The 20,241-nt window shown below is 37.5% G+C and overlaps 1 long non-coding RNA gene and 1 pseudogene across 1 annotated transcript; both read right to left on the bottom strand.

Annotated features, from left to right (window-relative positions):
* Positions 1–50: 50 nt before the first annotated feature.
* On the bottom strand, positions 51–3,077 carry LOC113095071 (uncharacterized). Its single transcript, XR_003288263.1, has 3 exons — positions 2,982–3,077; positions 325–452; positions 51–99 (listed from the first exon to the last, which is right to left on the bottom strand). It is a non-coding gene; the product is annotated as an uncharacterized LOC113095071 (long non-coding RNA).
* A 2,313-nt stretch (positions 3,078–5,390) lies between these two features.
* LOC113095070 (DENN domain-containing protein 5B-like) lies at positions 5,391–17,996 on the bottom strand (annotated as a pseudogene).
* Between the last annotated feature and the right edge of the window lie 2,245 nt (positions 17,997–20,241).

Below are 20,241 nucleotides of genomic sequence, written 5' to 3'. Positions count from 1 at the left end.
TTCCAGTTCTTCTTGGAGCCCACAGGAAGCTTCTTCCAGCGTTTCACCAGCAGCAGAACACAAGCATTGCAGATTTCACCAGAGCGAGTTTCACCTAACCTGTAGAAGTATCCCATTGTAATAAGATAATGCATGTGGAAACCATTGAAGTTCTCACATTACAAACAAACAACATTTCCTCCACATTAATCTAAAAGAAAAGGTCTGAACGCTTGACTAGAGATACATTATACAAATCATATGCTCACTGTAATTAAACCAGGCAGATGTTGATATCATGTCTTTACAGAGGAACCACAAGCACATAATAGATACCAAACTCACCCAAAGCAGCTCTGAAAGTCTCTCTCATAGCGTTTGCTGTCAGTGAAACGAGAGCTGGAGGACTTTGCCCTGCAGATGCAGCATCCATCAAGGCTGCGGTACATCTTCGGCTTATGAAAGCCAAACATCTGTAACACACAGAGAAGTAAAACAACTTGCTATTTGGTACTTCTGCTGATGCAATGATTTTACAAGCTTTTAAACACTTTTTTTAAGTACCACAGCACCATAGTTACATACACATAAGTTATTTTTATTATCAATGCTGAAAACCATTTCGCCGTGATTTTTCTGTACATTTATAAATGTTACTTTTGATCAATTTTATGTGTCCTTGTTGAATAAATGTAAATAAATTCTTACCCCAGAATTTTGAATGGTAACGTATCACCGTTTCCACCAAAATATTAAGCAGCAAATATTAAGCTGTTTCCAGTAATGAGAATCATAAGAAATGTTTCTTTAAGAAACAAATCAGTATACCAGTCTGATTTCTGAAGGGTGACACTGAAGCAATGGCTACTGAAAATTCAGCTTTGCCATCACAGGAATAAATTACATTTTAAAATATACTAAAATTTAAAACGGTTCTTTTAAATTGTAATAATATTTAAAAATGTAAAGTTTTTTTCTGTATTTTTATCAACTAAATGCAGTCTTTGTAAGCATAAGAGACTTCTTTCCAAAAATAAAAAAAATAATAAAACTTAATTATTCTAAAAAAAAATATTTTTACCCAGTAGTGTATATGCATATGTATATATATATATATATATATATATATATATATATATATATATATATATATATATATATATATATATATATTTAAAATGTTAATAAATGTATTACATATATGACTATTAATAGATTATATTAGAGAGAGAGAGAGAGAGAGAGAGAGAGAGAGAGAGAGATTAAATATGGGTTATCAGTCATCATCGTGTCAGTGAGATAAAAGCTTAATGCACAGAGTGCTCGGTGTTATATAACCTCTGTGCTGATAGAGCCAGACGCCGGTGGCCTCACGCATCCACACCTATGATCCACACTGATCGGTGACAGCAGCGGAATCAGATTCATTTCAGATACATTTTAACTGGGTCATCTGTCCGATGTCTGTCTGAACCCTTTGCATTTTCAATTTTAATGAAATATATGTAAATTAATATTTAATTATATTCCTAAAACTGCACTGTACATTGCAAGTGCGCAAGTTGAAGTGGCGCTTGACGCAATTCAAACATGGCAACGCTTTTGAGAGGAGAGGAGAGGAGAGGAGAGGAGGGGCAGAAAATGGGGGCAAGAAAGTAATGCGATGCAGTTACGGAAACCGCGAACTAAAGTGCCATTAACACGTTTAAATGTGTCATGTAAAGTTCATCCAGGTAATTAATACGGACACTATCAATGTTACACATACTCTCGTCCGGGCACTGCAGAGAAATGGTGCGTGTCCGCCGTATTCACCGCCCACTCTCTCGCGCGGTAGCATGGCGCGCCACTCGGCATCTTTAAACAGACACATTCAGCATGTTTCCCCCGCAGTTTCACTGAAAACGACTCCTGCTCGGTGCGAGCAACTCATTAACGCGCTTTCTTGGACGCCAGTGGTGCTCGGCAAAGAAAGACGGGTGCGTTTAATCGAACAGCTCGTCCGCTGCTCTTTGTTTTCCGCGCGACTCTGCGTCAGTGACTCGTGCGACTCCATGCTCTGCGCTCGAGACTGTAAACACATGGTGTCCATGCAACAACTTCGCTCCAGAGCAACGGGCCTAACATAACACGTATTTGCGTGTTTATTTTCTTAACGGGAACATATAAGAACACAATTATTAAACAGTCCAGCAGGATACTAAAATAAAATCTCGATTAGCTCCACGTTTAAATGCGCCAGTGACACCGCCTCCGTCGCGCACGAAACGAATCTTTAACAGTAGCACAGCTTCAGTCGTCACATAAACGTTGAACTTCTCGAGTTACCGAAGCAGAAGTTTTGGAAACGTTGATGAGCTTGTGAAAATGCGGGTTTGTTTTGGGTTTTGAAGCACACCCACCAACAGCAAAGTAAAGACCACACACACAGTTCAACATCTCGCAAGTTCTAAACGAGTAGAAACAGCAAAACTGGCTTTCAGTGCATGCGTATTACACAAATATATGATAATGCATGTTCACTCGTATAGTTTTTGCATCTAGTTCTCGGTTTTCAAGTAACGTAGTACGCGAATGCAAATTGTTTATTTGAAAATGCAACATTGACGATTTCTGTCAAAACCCTGTTTTTTTTACGTCTCTCCTGACAAGTTTAATAGAAATCGATTTCGGCTTCAAATGAAACCATTCTGTCATCAAACACTTAGCAGCGATCTTCAGCAAAGGATGCGAGCGCCTGAAATGTGCTGGATGCGCTGTTTGGACTGCAGCTCCTCAAGTGTAACCTACACACTGAACTTATCCAACGCGTTTATACTCAAGAAAAATCTGAGACAATTCCAGCAAGCTTTCGAAGTGATCTTACTGCTACGTTTGTAATGAAAGCGACAGCTTTCATCCGGACAGCGCACTGTCACACAACTTCTCAAGAAAGACGAATCTAACATCTGCGCACACATAAACTGTTAAGTTACTTTTAAGAAAAATCAATTTTTCCTTACCTCGACTTGGAGCAGTTAAAGTGAAATCACACAGCGAAATCCAAGAGTTACAGGCGTTACTCATTTAACAATGCGCCACTCGTTCCTGTCTCACTTTCCGTCTGAGTGTAGTAAGATGTTTACGCATGCGCCGAGCTCCATCCACCATTTTTCTGAATTTCTTCAATCAACCTCATTTGCATACGCTGCTGACGTTGGACTGCGTCTGCATTCTATTGCCCATATAAGGAAGAGAAAATTACGCGGGAAACGTGGGCGGGTCTGGTTGCTTAGGGCAGCAGCCAGTGCGCTGCGATCCCGATGGGCGGAGTCACGCTGTACTCTACGAGGACAGCAGATGTGTGAACAAACGCAAGCACATCCTTCTTCTCTCCTCGCGCCGTCAGCCATGAGCACGTGTCGCCAGCTCCGTCCTCGTTACTTCATCGCGAAAATAGTTCGAGAGAGCAGTTTTGACGGCTGTGCAGAATAAATTAATAGGCTGAAAGAGCTAAACGGCATGAGACCTTATCCGGACAAAAACGTTTGTCTCAAACAATCATATTTACAGGGAGAACTGGGAAGTTTACATTTAGTTTATAGATTCGTGTTGTCTTTTTCCTCAAACTTTCCTGAAACATTTCTATATTTGTTTGCTACAAATTAGTTTGAGAAAAATTAGCTACACGTGTCACTGTGTCAATTATTGGCAAATGAGCTGTTAGTGCTTTTGCTTTAGCACTATTGGATCATAATGGGATAGGCGTATAGAAAACATGGACATTTTAAAATTTGTGCATGCATTAAGTGTTAACTTTTTATTTTAACTTCACATTTAGTCAAACCTTTTTGTCTGAAATAACTGAAATCACTACCCCTAGTTTCATTTTGTACATAGGCTCCTGTTTGTTATAGTTACATATTTATTATTTTAAAAAAATAGTAACACTAGCCTATAGATTATAACAGTGAATTACATGCACAGTAAACTGTTATTTGACATTCATTTGTATCACAAATCAAAGTAGGACATGTATTTTTAGTCTCTTACCTTATTGTTCTGTGAAAGCTTTAGATTTTTATACAAGTTTAAAGCTTCTACTGTGATTTTAGGAGCTCGGTGCTTATACACTCAAGTAAAAAAGGTACAAAATCTGTAGTACATTTTAAAAAAAATAATATATTTGCAGTTTAGATACTAATAAGTAGACTATGTAAAATGTAGCCTACTTTTAAGGATTATAAGGTACTAATATGCACCCTTTACAGGTGCTGGTCATATAATTAGAATATCATCAAAAATGATTTGACTATTCCATTCAAAAGTGAAACTTGTATATTATATTCATTCATTACACACAGACTGATATATTTCAAAAGTTTATTTCTTTTATTTTTAATGCTTATAACCGACAACTAAGGAAAATCCCAAATTCAGTATCTCAGAAAATTAAAATATAACATAAGACCAATAAAAATAAAAGGATTTTTAGAAATCTTGGCCAACTGGAAAGTATGCGCATGTACAGCACTCAATACTTAGTTGGGGCTCCTTTTTCCTGAATTACTGCAGCAATGCGGCGTGGCATGGAGTCGATCAGTCTGTGGCACTCTCAGGTGTTATGAGAGCCCAGGTTGCTCTGATAGTGGCCTTCAGCTCTCCTGCATTCTTGAGTCCGGCATATCGCATCTTCCTTTTCACGATACCCCTTAGATTTTCTATGGGGTTAATGTCAGGCGAGTTTGCTGGCCAACAGGGATACCATGGTCCTTAACCAGGTAATGGTAGCTTTGTCACTGTGTGCAGGTGCCAAGTCCTGTTGGAAAATGAAATCTGCATCTCCATAAAGTTGGTCAGACAGCAGGAAGCATGAATTTGGGATTTTCTTTAGTTGTCAGTTATGATAATCAAATTAAAAGAAATAAACATTTGATATATATATAATAGTCTGTGTGTAATTAATGAATATAATATACAAGTTTCACTTTTTAATGGAATTAGTGAATAAATCAACTTTTTGATGATATTCTAATCATATGACCAGCACCTGTAAAGGTAAACAATGTACAAAATTGTACTTTTAAAAAGGTACTGCTCCAGTGACAGGTTTTGTACCTTTTATGAATTAATGACTATTCTAATTTGTAACTGATTAAACTTTCATGTTGCAACACTTCCCAGTCTCCCTAACACAAAATCTCAGGGTTTGTACTATAAAAAACACTTATGGGACTTATTGCTTCACAGATACCATCATGTCCTAAACTAAAAATAATGTTCCATGAAGAATGACTCTTCAAAGAGGAAATGTTCTCTAGGATCCGAGCGCTGTACCTGGAATACCATGCATGCCTGCCGTGTGTTTGAAATAAATGTCCCATCTGCACACACCGTCCACAAGATGACAAGAAGTTCAGAGGACACAAATATGGACGAACAGAGCAATTTTAATGAGTTTCTTCACAAATATAAACATGATGGAGGAACCCACTCATTTTTAGACGGGACTTTTTATAATATGATCGATGTTTAGAAGCTTTCACACCTGGAAAAACAGATGAATGAGGCAAGATCTAGAAGAGGACCAAATTCATTTACAGCAACAGTACTAAAACATGGCATGCATCAGCACCGCAAACAAAGGGACAGATCCTGTGGCTTCCTCATCCCTACAGCAAGAGGACTCTCTGAGTTTTTAGCTATGTTTTCTGGGGCCTATAATAAAGTAAATTTTTACACAAGATGGACGTTCCATAGACTACACAAAGCCTGAAAGTAGATTTACTCAAATAAATAAATGATAACAGTGTCAGCTTACTGCATAAATCACCCCAAGATTGCGTCAATCCAAAATCAACCAGTGTCACAAAAGCATCATTCAAAAATAAATGCATACAAATGATCGGAGTCATTATATAAAAAAAAAAAGAAATAAAATACACAGGTTGACTTGCTACACAGCTCTAAGATGCTGAGAGCCTTGTTAAAAACCCAAACTTAAGAAACATTAAGAGATCTAGAAATATAACATTTGTAATTTATATGTAATTATTACTTGATTTCGCCCAGCAGGGATTCCGGATTAAAACTGACGCATAAAAGAACAAACATAAACGGCGATTAAAGGGCAATACTTATTCATTTCTAAGCAATGTGCAAGTTTGCAGTAATCAAACATGGATTATAAAAGTAATTGCTGCATTTAGACCTTCAATTAGTGGTAAATACTAGGGTTTACACTTTATATTAAAGCACCCCACAACTGTAATAATTCATATTTGAGAAATTTTAACGATGACTAAGATAATAGAAACAAAGAAAAAAAACGATCGGATATATGCTTGTTATTGCTTTACGATGATTTCCAGTGTTTCTTTCTTAAAAATAAAAAAACTCAAACATGATACTGAAGTATCCTTGAATGAGGTTAATACTCATTGGCAAAATAAACATCTTCGAATGTTGAGCATCACACACACACATTACGATCACGCATATGAACATATCTTGTAACATACAACCATTCACATCTTGTTGGAATGTCCTTTTTCTCTGAAAATTAATTTGACAGGCTTTTGACCAGGATAATGCTCCAAATTTACATCTAAATGAACACAGATAGCATTGGTTTAAACAAACAGACGGTATAAACACTTCATGTCTGAATTCCTCAAGTGTAATAGTTTTGCCTGTCAAACGATGGTAATTGAGTGTGTAAACTGTCATTACTTAAGGATCCTCTGTATCCTGAAAATACTTTGGGGGGGAAAAAAACAGTGCTTTCTAAAGCTCTGCACATGATCTGAAGCAGAAACGCTAGCGGATCTGACTCGCAGACATGTGCGCGGAAATGACCACAGGTTGAAAGCAAAATCCACAGGGATTTGTCTTCTTAAAAAACATCCATCAACGCTTTCAATTAGAAAGAGCACGACTCCAAATACTGCTACAAAAACACACTTCTGAGTTCATTTCTTTGGGGGAGCAGTCGTTTTGATAAGTCGTCAGTCCTTCGCTGGTCAGCGAATGCACATTGCAGAGTATTGTAGAGCCGCTTTGGCCCTGAGGGTGGCAGCAGAGAAGGGGGGCAGTCTGAGTTTGACCTCAGTATGTGGAGTTACAGCTCAACACTTTTAGTTAGAGAGCTCTCCAGTGTGATGGGGAAGTCATGGAGCGTCTCCAGAACTGCAATGAGAGAGCTGACGGTGAGTTTGTCTCGCAGTAACGCGTTCTCATCATACATGCGTGTGATGACGGGGCATTCGGCCAGTAGAGGAAGCCACTGCGGCAACAGTCGATCTCTGTGAGAGTGGAATACACGTACAGTAAATACATTGTTTATTAAAAAACTAAATGAGTTTGCTTTATAGAAGCATGTGTGTGTCCTTACCTCGCTCCGAGACAAACTAGCAGCTGGAACTTGCCATCTTTGCCAATGTTGCGTGGCATATTGTTAATGGCGTTGACGTATCGACAGAACGATTCACTATTCAAACGTAAAGGCTCTGGTGTTTCTTGCAGGTCTCCAATCTGATCAGCATTCTCCAGAAATGCTACTGTTCTCTCTGTACAACACACATACATAGGAACTCTTTTATATTAGATTGAGTTTGTTTTAGTTTTTTGATTTTCAGGAAAAAAAAAAAAAATTTAATAGAGTGTAAGTTATAAGCTTTAAACCACAGATTTCATCACAAACATGATAAATTAACTAGAGCCGTTTAAGTTTTTCTTTTCTCTACTGCTGTGACAGGGAAACATTTAATAAGCTGAGCTTACCATAGAAGTCCCACACAAAAACATTTTTCTGAAAGATTCGAGCCGAGCGGAATCCATGATGGAAGAACTGCTCCAGTGCCCACACAAGACCACCTTCTCCACACAGCAGGACTGTAAGACTGCCCCTCTGAAAGCACACACAAACCTTGAGATTCAAAAACAAAGTTACAAGGACAACAAAAATGATAATAATCTTGCGTGGGCATATGATACCTCTTTTTCTGGTTTGTGGAAATGCTTTATAATATTGTTGACTGCTTCACCGATGGATTCCTGTATCTGTACAGTTGTTGGTTCTGTAGAAAATTTTACAGAAATATAAAAAAAAAGATTTTACACCTAAAGAAATTGATATTTCTTGACATTATTGAATGTGCATCCACAATAGAAGCAACATTCATACCCTGTAGTCTAATAAAAGCTGATTTATATACAAGGAGAGTACCATGTACTTCATTTCCGCAAATTCCATCATCAGAAAATCAAAAAATGTCATTGTGGATGACCGCTACTAGAACATTTCTACAATGTTGTGCAATGCCAGATTTTAACCACTAGGTGTCAGTGTAAGTCCAAGATGACCGCCAGCACAACATCATCATCAAATGACTGAGCACCTTTGAAATTTTAGATGGACTTACTGTTTCCACGTCCTGTAAGCGATGTGATGCTAATTCGTCGGATCTGGAAGGTGATCGCTGAAGGGGCGGAGTCTTAGACCCTCTTCCTCCGTCATCATCATTGCATGGAACTACAAATTCACCAATCAGAACTCGCTCAAGACTGCCATCATCCACTCCCTTCCCCAGCCACTTGCCACACGGGAACCTGGAAAGGACAAAGAGTAAATAACAAGACAACCATAAAAAGGTGCAGGATGAATGGCAAGAGACTAAAGTAGGCCGTACTTGTACGTGTGGCCGGTGATCTCATTGCGGACCATGACACAATCCACCAGCCACTTGGCAAGCAAGCCAGAATTATCATGACCCAGCTGCACTGTCGTCAACTTCCCGAGGTTCTGACACTGTAAGATACACATACAGAATAGATAAAGGCAACCATGTCAGAGGCTGTCTGAGAATAACTGAACAACCCATGTGAGTGTTGAGCAGAGGAAGGACACCAAGATAGTGAACGTGTACAATGCACTATTATGGTCAGTTTAGACCATAGGAAACACACAGCTCTAAAAACAATCAGAATTTGACTAAACGCAAGTGTCCAAAATCACCACTCCATAAGAGTTAAAAACTAGCTTTAGTGAGTAAATACACAGTACATGTACAAAAGTAGGGGCAGCAAAAAAAAAAAAATCACAAGATTTAAAGCTAAACTAACAACCCAAAGGAGAAGAAGAGGAGCTCTCTCTGTGTAGAGAAGTAGAAAAATGGAGAGATGGATGAATGGAGAGAGAGGGAGGAGTACAATGGAGGGATGTGCACCTAACCTTGAAGGCGATGGAGATGTGCGTGTGAGGCCTAAAGGCAGACTGCGAGAGGACACAGCATGAGTTAGAACATGATGGGTGATTGACAGCAAGACAAATGACAGTGATTGGTTTTATGAGGTGGGATGGAAGAATAATATCTCCTTCCTCAAAGTTATAGATTCGTGGAAGTGCATAAATAAAGAGGTTTTGATCACTAATGCATGAATCACCATTTCAGTTTGGGGGAAAATAATAATCTGCACATCAAGAGAATCATTTCAATAGAGAATGCAAAATATTTATAAGGGCCAAAGCAAAGTAAAATTCACAACAGTTGTGTGAATCAAAATTTTTCACACTCAAAAAACAAAAGAAGAGAGAAATAAATTCTATATTTTACATTTTTAGAATATTCTGCAAAAATTTAATTTAAATATTTTTTATAATTATGTTAATAATTTAATAAAATATGTACAGAGATTATGGTTATATTCCTCAATTCTTATCGTTTTACTGCTAAATTTAAACAGATCATTTAAATTGTAAACAATTTGTACTTTATGGTACTATAAGTTTTCCTTTTAAAATTTATATTGCCAAATTGAAATAAAAGTCACAGTATTACAGTACGTTGTATTTATTCCATTAAGCACAAAAAATATATATATATATGCTTGGATGAATTATAGAAAAAAGAATACTTAAAATATTACTAAAAAGGCTAAAAATTTCTCTTGGGTGAAATGTGACATTGTTATCATGATATTATACATGTTGTTCAGCTATATTTCCATAAATAGTTTCGATCTAACAGATGTTCAAAAGACCTGAAAGCAGACTCAATTCTGCCGATGGCAGGATGGAGGATTGTTTCAGTCCCACACTCAAAATAAACGAATGTATCAGTTTCAGGGCAGAACAGCTGGAGCGTGATGTCACCGCACTCACATCAAACTTCATTTCCAGAACGTTCTTGGTGATCTGCAGGATGCCGGAGTCGCCCAGCTCGCCGGACACACACAGCCAGGGGTTGGACGTGGTCATTGCGTTACTAAGCTTCTTGATGGGGATAATAACGGCCCTGTATGGAATCACTTAGGATGCAAAAAACAAATTGCAAATAAACAGAGCATTCTACAAAAAGGCAGAAAAATTAATTCATGTTCACTGCTGTTTGCCTGAGTGTTTGCATCAAACATAATCACCAAATATTCAAGATTTGAAAGAACAAATGTAGAAAATTTAAAATACATCAAGTATGTAGATACAGTCCTGATTTGCATATCTGTACATCTGTGTGTGTCTCTCTTTCTGTGGGACGTACTTATGGTGGTGAAGACGCTGGTAAAGCAGAAGTAGTCCACGGTATTCAGGCTCAAGAGGTGAAAGAGAAACTGCTCTTTTTCCTCTTCGCAGCGCAAGAAGGCGTAACGCTTGTACAGCTTCCTGTGGGAACATCGCATGCTTAATAACAGGTGCACTTACTTGAAACGGGTCAGCATGCGTATGCTTGTTTGCGTCACAGATTCTTGTGATGAGCATGTTTTTGGTGTGTTTGTGGGAGTCTGAAAGCCTTCAGGTGTGTGTGTGAGTGTAGATGGGAGTGTGGATGTGTGTTGCATGTACTTGGTTAAGGCCTGGTTAGACAGCAGCTGTTTGAGAGACTGGGAAAGTAGTTTTTTCTCCAGAGAGAGACGGATCCAAGCACGTGCTCGACCTACATCGGTTTTAATCTCTCCCATACTTTGGATGTGTCTGAGAAGTCGAAAAAGAAAGGATGATGAAGAAAGACGGAAAATCAAAAGCAATAATGCAATACACTGTATGTGGGTTGAAGAGGCTGAAAGCACTGCAATCTCTTTTTTAAAAACATCGTCAACTGAATTAAACAATCAAAACAATGTAATACGCACTGCGGTATACAACATTTAACTGTCTTCAAGCAATAAACACACCTCATATCCTGTATGACTGATACACGTAATGCAGGAAGACCAACACTGGAATCTGGCTTCCGTTTTTCCTGGCCATTAGACACTGCGGAGCAAGAAACAAACAGTTTTAGCACAATCGCTATTTTAAATCCCTTCTTGAGGCACTGTTAGCCTGTTAGCATGTAGCAGTGTTAGGCCTGAAACACAGTCATACTGTATACATGAACACAAACTGTTCTAACTATGCAATCTGAATGCCAAATGCAATTAATACACTTAATACACACAAAATACACTTCAAGTGCGTTTTGAAATTACTATAGCAGTTGTGAACATGAAAAATTTGCTGTGTGTCTCTTTCAGTATTTCTGTGAGAAGCATTTTGCAATTTAAAAGTTAGCTAAACATTTTTACAACTTTATTAGGTATTGAAGTTCCCCAAAACAATGAAAAACAAGCTTTAGGTCTTAAAAAAAGGAATATTGTTTTTGAGTACAAGTATATTTACACTTCAATATAATGTAGTAATGCTAAATGTTAGCATACCACTTGCAATCAGTATCAAGCACACAAAGCATGACACGTACTTAATCAAATCCTACTTTAATCACTTTTTTTTAAGATTTAGACATGACAAATATATCACAAACAAGGTTTTGCATTTTGTTTTTACATAATTTAGTTCAGAAACTAACACCCCTGAAAGTCGTTCTATAACTTGAGAAGAGTTGTTTCTCGTCTTATGAACTTGTATATATATTTTACCTGGAGACTCTGACAGCTGTTCGTTTTTCTCTTCTCTCGTCTGGTAGTGTAATAAATGAGACCACAGCGCAGACTTTCCCTATTAACCAGGATAACAGCACACAGTGATTCCCAGCATTAGCTTGTATGTGTTTTAATGTGAAAAGCATTTCCATGTGTTTGTGTCTCACCTGTTTGACCTGTAGACCGTGGCTCCATATTCTCTCCAGCAGGTCACACAGACTGGCTATGAGTGTGTTCTCCTCCAGTCCAGTGATGTTCACCTCTCCATGTCCCAGTTCAACAGCCTCTCTGCCCATTTTCTCCACCAACATACGCTTGGTCTGAACATCCATTGATAAACAACATTAAAAACAACATACCAGACAATTCAATCTTGATTGAGTCTAAGGTCTTTAATGCAGCAGACAAGTGGGTCAGACTAATAACTATGCTTCCCACACTTCTTACCCAATGCATTTTTATGACCTGTCCAGCGGTTCACAACTACTAGATAAGGATATTAAAATCATTACACAGAATTGTATTGTACTAACTGTTTAATGAATACATGCATGTGATTGTACTACTTAGTCTAAAGTTGCATCCAGTGAGACTCTCAACAGACTGACTGATGTTATGAACAGTGACTTGAATTAAATTCTACTCTACAAAAAAATTCATGTCTAGCAGATGAACTATTTTAAAGCACAGGAATAATTTAATATTAAATATAATTTCATATTAATAATGTCTGTGCGCTAAAATATTCTGCTGAGAGTCACCGGACAGACTTGCAACAGACAGATTGATGTCTAAGATTGACAAAGATGACAAATATTAATGTCTAGCCAATTAAATATTTTAGGAGCACAGAAATGTTTAATATGAAATATTTCATAATAATAATTTTGATGACAATTAATTTATTGTATTTATTTATTTGGTACTTTTAGGGATTTTTTTTTTATTATGTTATTTTTTATAATAAATAAATAAATAAATCATAATTTTCCACTTGATTGAATCAAGCAACTCTTAAAAAGTCGGAGTTGTACCACTAAAATTCTTGTCAATATGATAAGCCAAATATTTTTGGCCAATAACCAACAAATGGGCAATATTATGATTATATGAAATTTTGTCAGAATTATTATTTTTTAATTAATTAATTTAGGTATCACAATATTATAACGCATCAAAAATGGATATTCATTTAAAGATCTGCTAAAAATTAAGAATTTAATAATGATAAACAGCGTTTTTAAAGAATAATTGTAAGTAATTTTAAAGAAATCACAGCAAATGCATTTGAATATGAAAAAGTGAGAAAATAATCTCGATGTCAATAAGTAAATAAATAAATAAACATCCAATATCGACTTAGAACCAACATTCTTAATTTCCAGGTATTCCATGGCAGTGGGAACCTTGTTAAAACACACACATTTGTGAACACACACAAAAACATCCATCTGTGCATATTAAACTCATCCTGACCTTCATTTTGCATTCTTTCAGTAAACCCTCCACAAACTTCCAGTTGGTCTGAGCGATGACCGCAGGGGACAGGTCTGATAGTTTGGGTTGTCTCAGGTTCTTCCCCAGGCTACGGGCCTCCTGCATGTACTTCTACACAAAGAGATCAGGACACAGACATTTAAAAGAGCAAAGTCACTTCAAAAGGTTTAATCTACCTCACATTCTTTACAGAAAACAAGATCTATTGGGGGTTGATTATAAAGCAGAGGATTTTATTCTTTGTTGTGGGGTTTATGATTGCTGAGCGTCTGGGTCGGTAAGCGTTCACTACTCAAAGTCTGGTGTGTGGGAATATCCAGGGGCAGGATTGTGTGCAGCAGAGTTCAAAGGTCACTGTGTGTCTGAGGGGAGGAATCTGGGAGGGGTTTGTTGTGAGCATGTTAGGAATGTTTTAAGTCGGTCATATAATGGCAGGCCTCCACATACCAGACAGCAGGCCGAGAAGGACTTTTTAGGCGGTTTAATAGGTGGGGGTGGCGCCTTATCCCACTCCCAGAAAGCCATAGAGTTCTGCAGGAGCAAACACCCCTCCACCTGCCGTGAGGTGGTATGGCCCACACAGCATACAATCATACACAGAAACCATGAAGAAACAATAGAAAAGGAAAGAAAAAAGCAGCATGCACATGAATGCAAGAAAAGACAAGCAAGAAGACACTTGAAAAAGAAAACGCAAGCTCAGAAATCAAAGAAAATAGAGACAAATGACGAAATGAGAACAGGCAAATTGACTAAAACCCCAAGAGGCCTTTGCATTAAGCATGATTCACCAGGAGCCATTTACAAGTCAAATTTCATGTAAATCACTTACAGCCCTGAAGACCATTTATGTGATTCAGACATCAAGAATCTGTGATTTATGGAGAATTACTGTCCATTACATTAACTAGAAGTAATAGCTCACTGAAAAAAATTGTGTAAAATTCTTGAAATTAGAAATAAATGTTTCTTGAAGTGTTTTAATTCCTGTACAAATCATTCTTTTGAAAATCAATCAGCCAGTCTGATTTACAAAACTGGCCTGGATTATCAATTCAGAGATTCGGTTGTAATGGTAAATAACAACTTACAAAATATATGGGTTACTTAAGTTTTTTTATTTTAAAATTATTTATTTATTCTAATTATATATATATTTTTGATATTTTCATATTTAATTGAATTTGAATTTGAATTGCTGCGCTCTTTTGTCAATGTCGGCTAACTAAACAAATAAATGAGTTTACTTAAAGCTTAATTTAAGCTCTCATCTAATATTTATATTTGAATTACTGAAAACAGTTTTTAATTGTACTAATTTTAGTTAATACCAATGGAAAAGAGCGACAGTTTTAGTTTTCAAAATAACTTCTTTTGTGTTCCATGGAAGAAAGTAAGTCTTACAGGCTTGGAACAACATGAAGGTGAATTAAACAGATTTATCATTTTTTACTTTGTGATTCTGCCAACGATCAGCTTTATCTACCATCTGACAAATAAGACCCTTGGAAGGCACCAGTATAAAAGAGATGGAGGAAGTAAAAAGACTCAAGATGGAAGGAGATAACAAGTCTGTGCTAATCAGAGGCTGCACACAGAACAAGATAAAGAGAAAGGAGGAGAGACGGTGAAGAGGAAGAGAGCTGCAGTCGTACCTCTTTGAGGTCGTTGTCCAGCATCAGATGGTCGTTGTGCTGTCTGTGACGGTCCACTCTGCGCTGGGTCGAGCATGTGCGGTTAGACCACCTGATCAAAGAGAGATTCCATTAGTGAAGTGTGACTAAAAACAGATGGATTGCAGCATCTGTTGTAGTTTAAAACAGAGCTTTAGAACTAATATTGACACTGAAGAGTTACATGCCCCACACTGAACAGTCAATCTCTTCTAACAGTGTTGAGGACTCACTTGTTGTTGGTGGGCCCTGAGGCGAGCACATCAGCCTGTAGTTTGGGGAAGAAGCCCTGCTGGTATTTTCCTTGACCAATCTTCATATCCAGCAGGTGAGGATGGATGGCTGTGTGGTCCATCTTTCTCAGCCGCTGCTCTATGGCCTGGGCTGGAGACGAGAAACACAGCTCGAGTGAGAGGGGTTTGTGTTGAGTCTTAGAAGTGTTGAAGCTACAAAACACTTCAGAATATTCACTGATAATAATAATAATAAGCTTGAGGCTAGACTTCCACATGGCCAAATAAAAGTATTTCTGAGCAATCTGTGTGAGTGGCTTGTTTTTCAAAATAATATTAAGATTCAAAAAGTTCAAATAGAAATAATATCAATAGAAAAATAAGAATAATAAACCAAGTATAATAAATAACTGATAAATAATAAATATTATAATATTATTATAATGTACTTATATAATAATAATAAAAGCATAAACAATAAGTATTATTCTATTAAGAATAAGAAATATTAATTATTATTGTTGTGCTCATAAAATTAAGTTTTTTTTATAAATTAATATAACAGTTTTGTACGACAGCTTCAATAATGAAACATTACCATGCAATTTAACAATCAACTCTATGACTTCCAGATTGCATATTGTTTTTGAAAATGTTGGGCATCTTTTAAAGGGCATATGTGGGCAGTTTGCCAGATTTTTTGAGTCAGAACAGCAGCATCCATCTGCTGTGACAAGAGATTATTGACCTAACAATGGTACTGAGGGCTGAGCGAGCAGAACCACACTCAACAATATTCAGCGCACATACACACACAGGCTTCCCAAGATGACACAATACAGCCACGCCAGGCACCCCTTCTTTTCTTTTCAGCATCTGGCAGCCTTTCAAAAGCGCTCCATTCATATGACTCATTTGAGGACACACTCTTCACTTCTTTTATTCTGCGCTCCTCATTTTTCAAACACTTCTGCCGTCTCTCTTTCTCCCCCCGTCTCCTCGACCCATCAGCCGCCCTCTTGAACTGTCACTCTCTATAATCATTTGGGCACATATGCAGCAGCTTTTTTTTTTTCTACAGGCTTCATTAAAATTGAAATACACAATTTGTAGTGACAGATAAATGACTGGGGAATCACCATTGGTTCAGAAAGAGAATGATGAAAGGTGCTCTGCCGAGGATGCGATTGCACAAAAATGCGAAGACATTTTCAATGCAGCAAAAAACAACGATTTTCAGAATCTGTTTCATCGCATTGCACTCCTTTTTACTTGCACACAACCGTACAAGTTTAGGGGTTTTATTTTTTAATTAATATTTTTATTTTATTTTATCAAGGATGCATTAAACTGACAACAAAAGTCACTTATAAAGATATTTATAAAGTTACAAAAAATGCTGGTCTTTTTTCTGTTTCCTATAAGTAATATTTCTATTGATAATAATTAATAATTATATTATTGAACCCTAAATCAACATATTAGAATGATTTCTGAAGGATAAAGCATGTCACACAGAAAAATAACTGCATCATAGAAATAAATTACATTTTAAAATAATTAAAAATATCTATTTTATTTCTTTTTTTTTTTTTATAAAGAATCACTGGTTGAGTCAGAGATCAACACGTCGAGCAATGTTTTGAAAATTATAGTAGTAGAAACCTGAAATGGCTTAAACAATTGACTTTGCACATTAAATCTTAATAAGACATCAAATACATTTTACTTTATTATTATGAGAGGTCGATCTCAATGTTTCTTACCTGACTCTTTGAGGAAGGTGCATTTCTGGTAAACAGATGAGCGCAAGCTGGGTGCGCGAACATTGTAGAGACGGGCCTTCTCAATGCGTCCGTCAAACACTCGAAGGAGGGGCTCCTTCTCCTCCCACTGAGAAATTATCTTATTGTCAATGAAGGTGGCAAACATTTGCGTTTCGATAAAATGGGACAGGAAGGGCAAGTACGGTTCCGGCTGGTCCGAAAGGAATGAGGCCTAAAGAGAAATCAAATGAAAGAGGTACCATCTGAAACTTTTGATGAAAACTCTGCTACAAGACCAAGACAAAAGGGCCGAACTAAACTACAAACAAAAACATTAAGAACGTAGTTTTACTAATAAGTGTGTAGAATGTAAGTCACCTTGTCAAAGTTGTGCATTTGCTCTCTATTGGTCAGCCAGGACTCCAAATCTGGCGAGTTCTGGATCACAAACGACTCGTAGTCCGCGAACATTGTGGCAAAGCGTGCAGCGAACACCTCCCTCAGCTGCACGTTCAGTTTAGCGTTCCTCAGCTCCTCTTCCTCGACAGGAGACCTTCCTCCAACTCCCTCCTCCCCTACAGCTTTCTGCCCGCTGCCAATGCCTCCAGACGGGCCACTTTCACCCCTGTCCTTTTGGCCAGAGCCTGCAGACGCTCCAGAGTCGGGTTGCCCTGAAGAAGCTCCAGCACGTCCAGCGCCTCTCCACCGAGGTTGCCGTTCTTTCGGTCATCTACCAACTCACTCAGTGATGTGCTCTTCAGTTCCTTCTCCAGCACGGAGGTCTGCGAGCTCACAGCTGGTTCAGAGGAGGTGTTGCCCCCCTCAGGAGACAAACCAAAACTTAGCAATACCTCACTGAGTTCCTGGATGAATTCGGTCTTGTTGGGGAACTGAGGGAAGTCTTCAGGTAACTCGATGTAGTGGTTGTCGATGTCAACAAAACACAGGTTCGCCTGAGGAGAGAAAGAAGCCAAGCAAATTAACATTTACGTGGCTTCAAGACACACATCGAAGTCTGCAATTGTAGGAGTTCAAGTTTTGCTGTGCAATACTTTTATTATTTGTTATTAAGATGTCACCAGGCTGATTTTTCTGCAATTACACTTCAGCCTGAAGTATAATGCAACATTAAACAATAATGCTGTGACAAAGGAAATTTGTTTGTGTGTGTGTATAAATGGATTAATGACAAATGAGTGTTTTTAAATGCTTTGAAGTAAAACATTTTAAAATGTACTTTATTATATATACAGGTCAAACCAAAAATTATTCTAAGTACATATAACTATGTACTCTATATTTAATTCAACCTAATTTATTACCTACCTTTCTATCAAAGTTATCTGACATTATCAAGAGGAATTTGTTCTGACAATAATATAATATAATATAATATAATATAATATAATATTTAATTTATGAAATTAAATTTTTGAAATGTTTTATTTAGTATAATAATAAATTAATTTTATACCAAAAGTTAAGTGGTTCTTGGTTAAAAAAACAAAAAAATTAATCCAAAATAATTGCCTGGCAAACTAATCACTACGATGAACATGAAGATTACATTATAAGCCAACTTCATTGTGAGTGCCAAACAAAAAATTGTCCAAAACAAATGGCATGCTGGGAAATTACAGTATTCAACGGAAATCCATCAGCTGTACTGAGCCTAATAACAATAAGCCAACATCTGGAATTAGGTTAAATCAATCCAGTGGATCATTAGAAATCTCACTGTGTGACACACTGATGGTCAGTCACATTGCAGTGCCGCTCATGCAGTCAAAACGCCCTCAAGTGAGTGTGTGAGAGTGACCTTGTTGCTGTAAAATAAATCACTCAAGCAGAACTATCCGTTCTGTCAGGCCACAATGCTGACAGCCTGTCACAAACCAGCATTCACTCCGGTATGTATGTGTTAGACCCAGCTAAATAAAACACTACATATTTTTTCCTATTAAAAATTCAAATAACTTTAGGTTCTGTCTTCATTTCATATGAGTGCACATAATTTGAAATGTGTGTCAGATTTCTTTATGTGGCCTTTTTTTAACATCTCTTTTCACACTGCGACATGAACATGAGTGTGTGCATATATGTTTACGCACATGTAGGTTTGTCTTGAGCTGTAAACATGCATCTAAACACTCACTGCATACTAATACTGTTACTGATCAGAAGAATCCTGTTCTAAAATGGGTAAAACAATGTACAAGAGCTGAAGCATAATAATTTAACTAAATGTCACTGTTAGCCATACTTTGAGTGCTGTTACACAAGGACATATCAGAAAACCTCAAGAGGTTTTAAAGCAAGGAAACGGTTGTGAGGAGAGCTGTATCCAGCCTCAAGAGATGCCTACGGAAATGGCATCCCAAAATACCCTGTAACAAGGTCAGTTTAAAAAAGATGGTGGATGAGGCAAAATCTAAATAACAATTGATAATCATTTTATTGCATTGATTATATTTCTCAGTATATATGTGCTCTGCATTTTAATGATTTTTATTAGAGAATTATTTCTATTATTAGTTAACAAATAGACATAAGAGAAGTTTTTCAAAAATTTCAGAATCCCACCGACCCCTAAATCTTTTAAACATTAACTTACACAAGCAAACAGAAACACAAAAGTGATGCAGTAAAATGGAAACCCATGTCGTTTCCCCAAAATGAGCCACTCCTCTCTTGTTCCCCTTCGATCTCGTTCTAGATGCTATAAGTCTTTTTTCTGGGTCAGAGTGACTTCAAACAGAATGCATAGTAGGAATCTGGATGCTGAGTTACGGAAAATGGGATTTAGGGATGAGGATGTGGGGAAGCCTTGCAGCCTCCAGACGGACAAACCATGAATAAATAACCTCTGCTAAGAATTCTGATCCTAATGCAACATTAGTATCTGAAGCTAATGTAACACATCAGACGTGAAAGCACTGTGTTCACTCTAAGAAATAAGAGGGAAACCAGGACTGTAAAAGAAGAGCCTCATACTCCTCAGGCTATTTTCAGCAAAGGCCTCTGGTGCTTTTGAGGGCATTCTAATACGCAGATCAGCCATCGTCACCAGCCAATCAGGCTCCAAAGTTATAAAGCCTCTTAAAAAACAGCCCACTTGATGGAGGCATCCACATGCCAGGGATTTCCAAGAGGCTGTGGTGAGAAAAAGTGTGTGAATGTGTAGGTTTGTGCAGGTTA

The sequence above is a fragment of the Carassius auratus genome, unplaced genomic scaffold (assembly GCF_003368295.1).
Source record: "Carassius auratus strain Wakin unplaced genomic scaffold, ASM336829v1 scaf_tig00215591, whole genome shotgun sequence".
In the NCBI taxonomy this organism is placed as follows: Eukaryota; Metazoa; Chordata; class Actinopteri; order Cypriniformes; family Cyprinidae; genus Carassius; species Carassius auratus.
The sequence above is the reverse complement of the archived record's forward strand: the minus strand, read 5'-3'. Positions and strand labels throughout refer to the sequence as shown.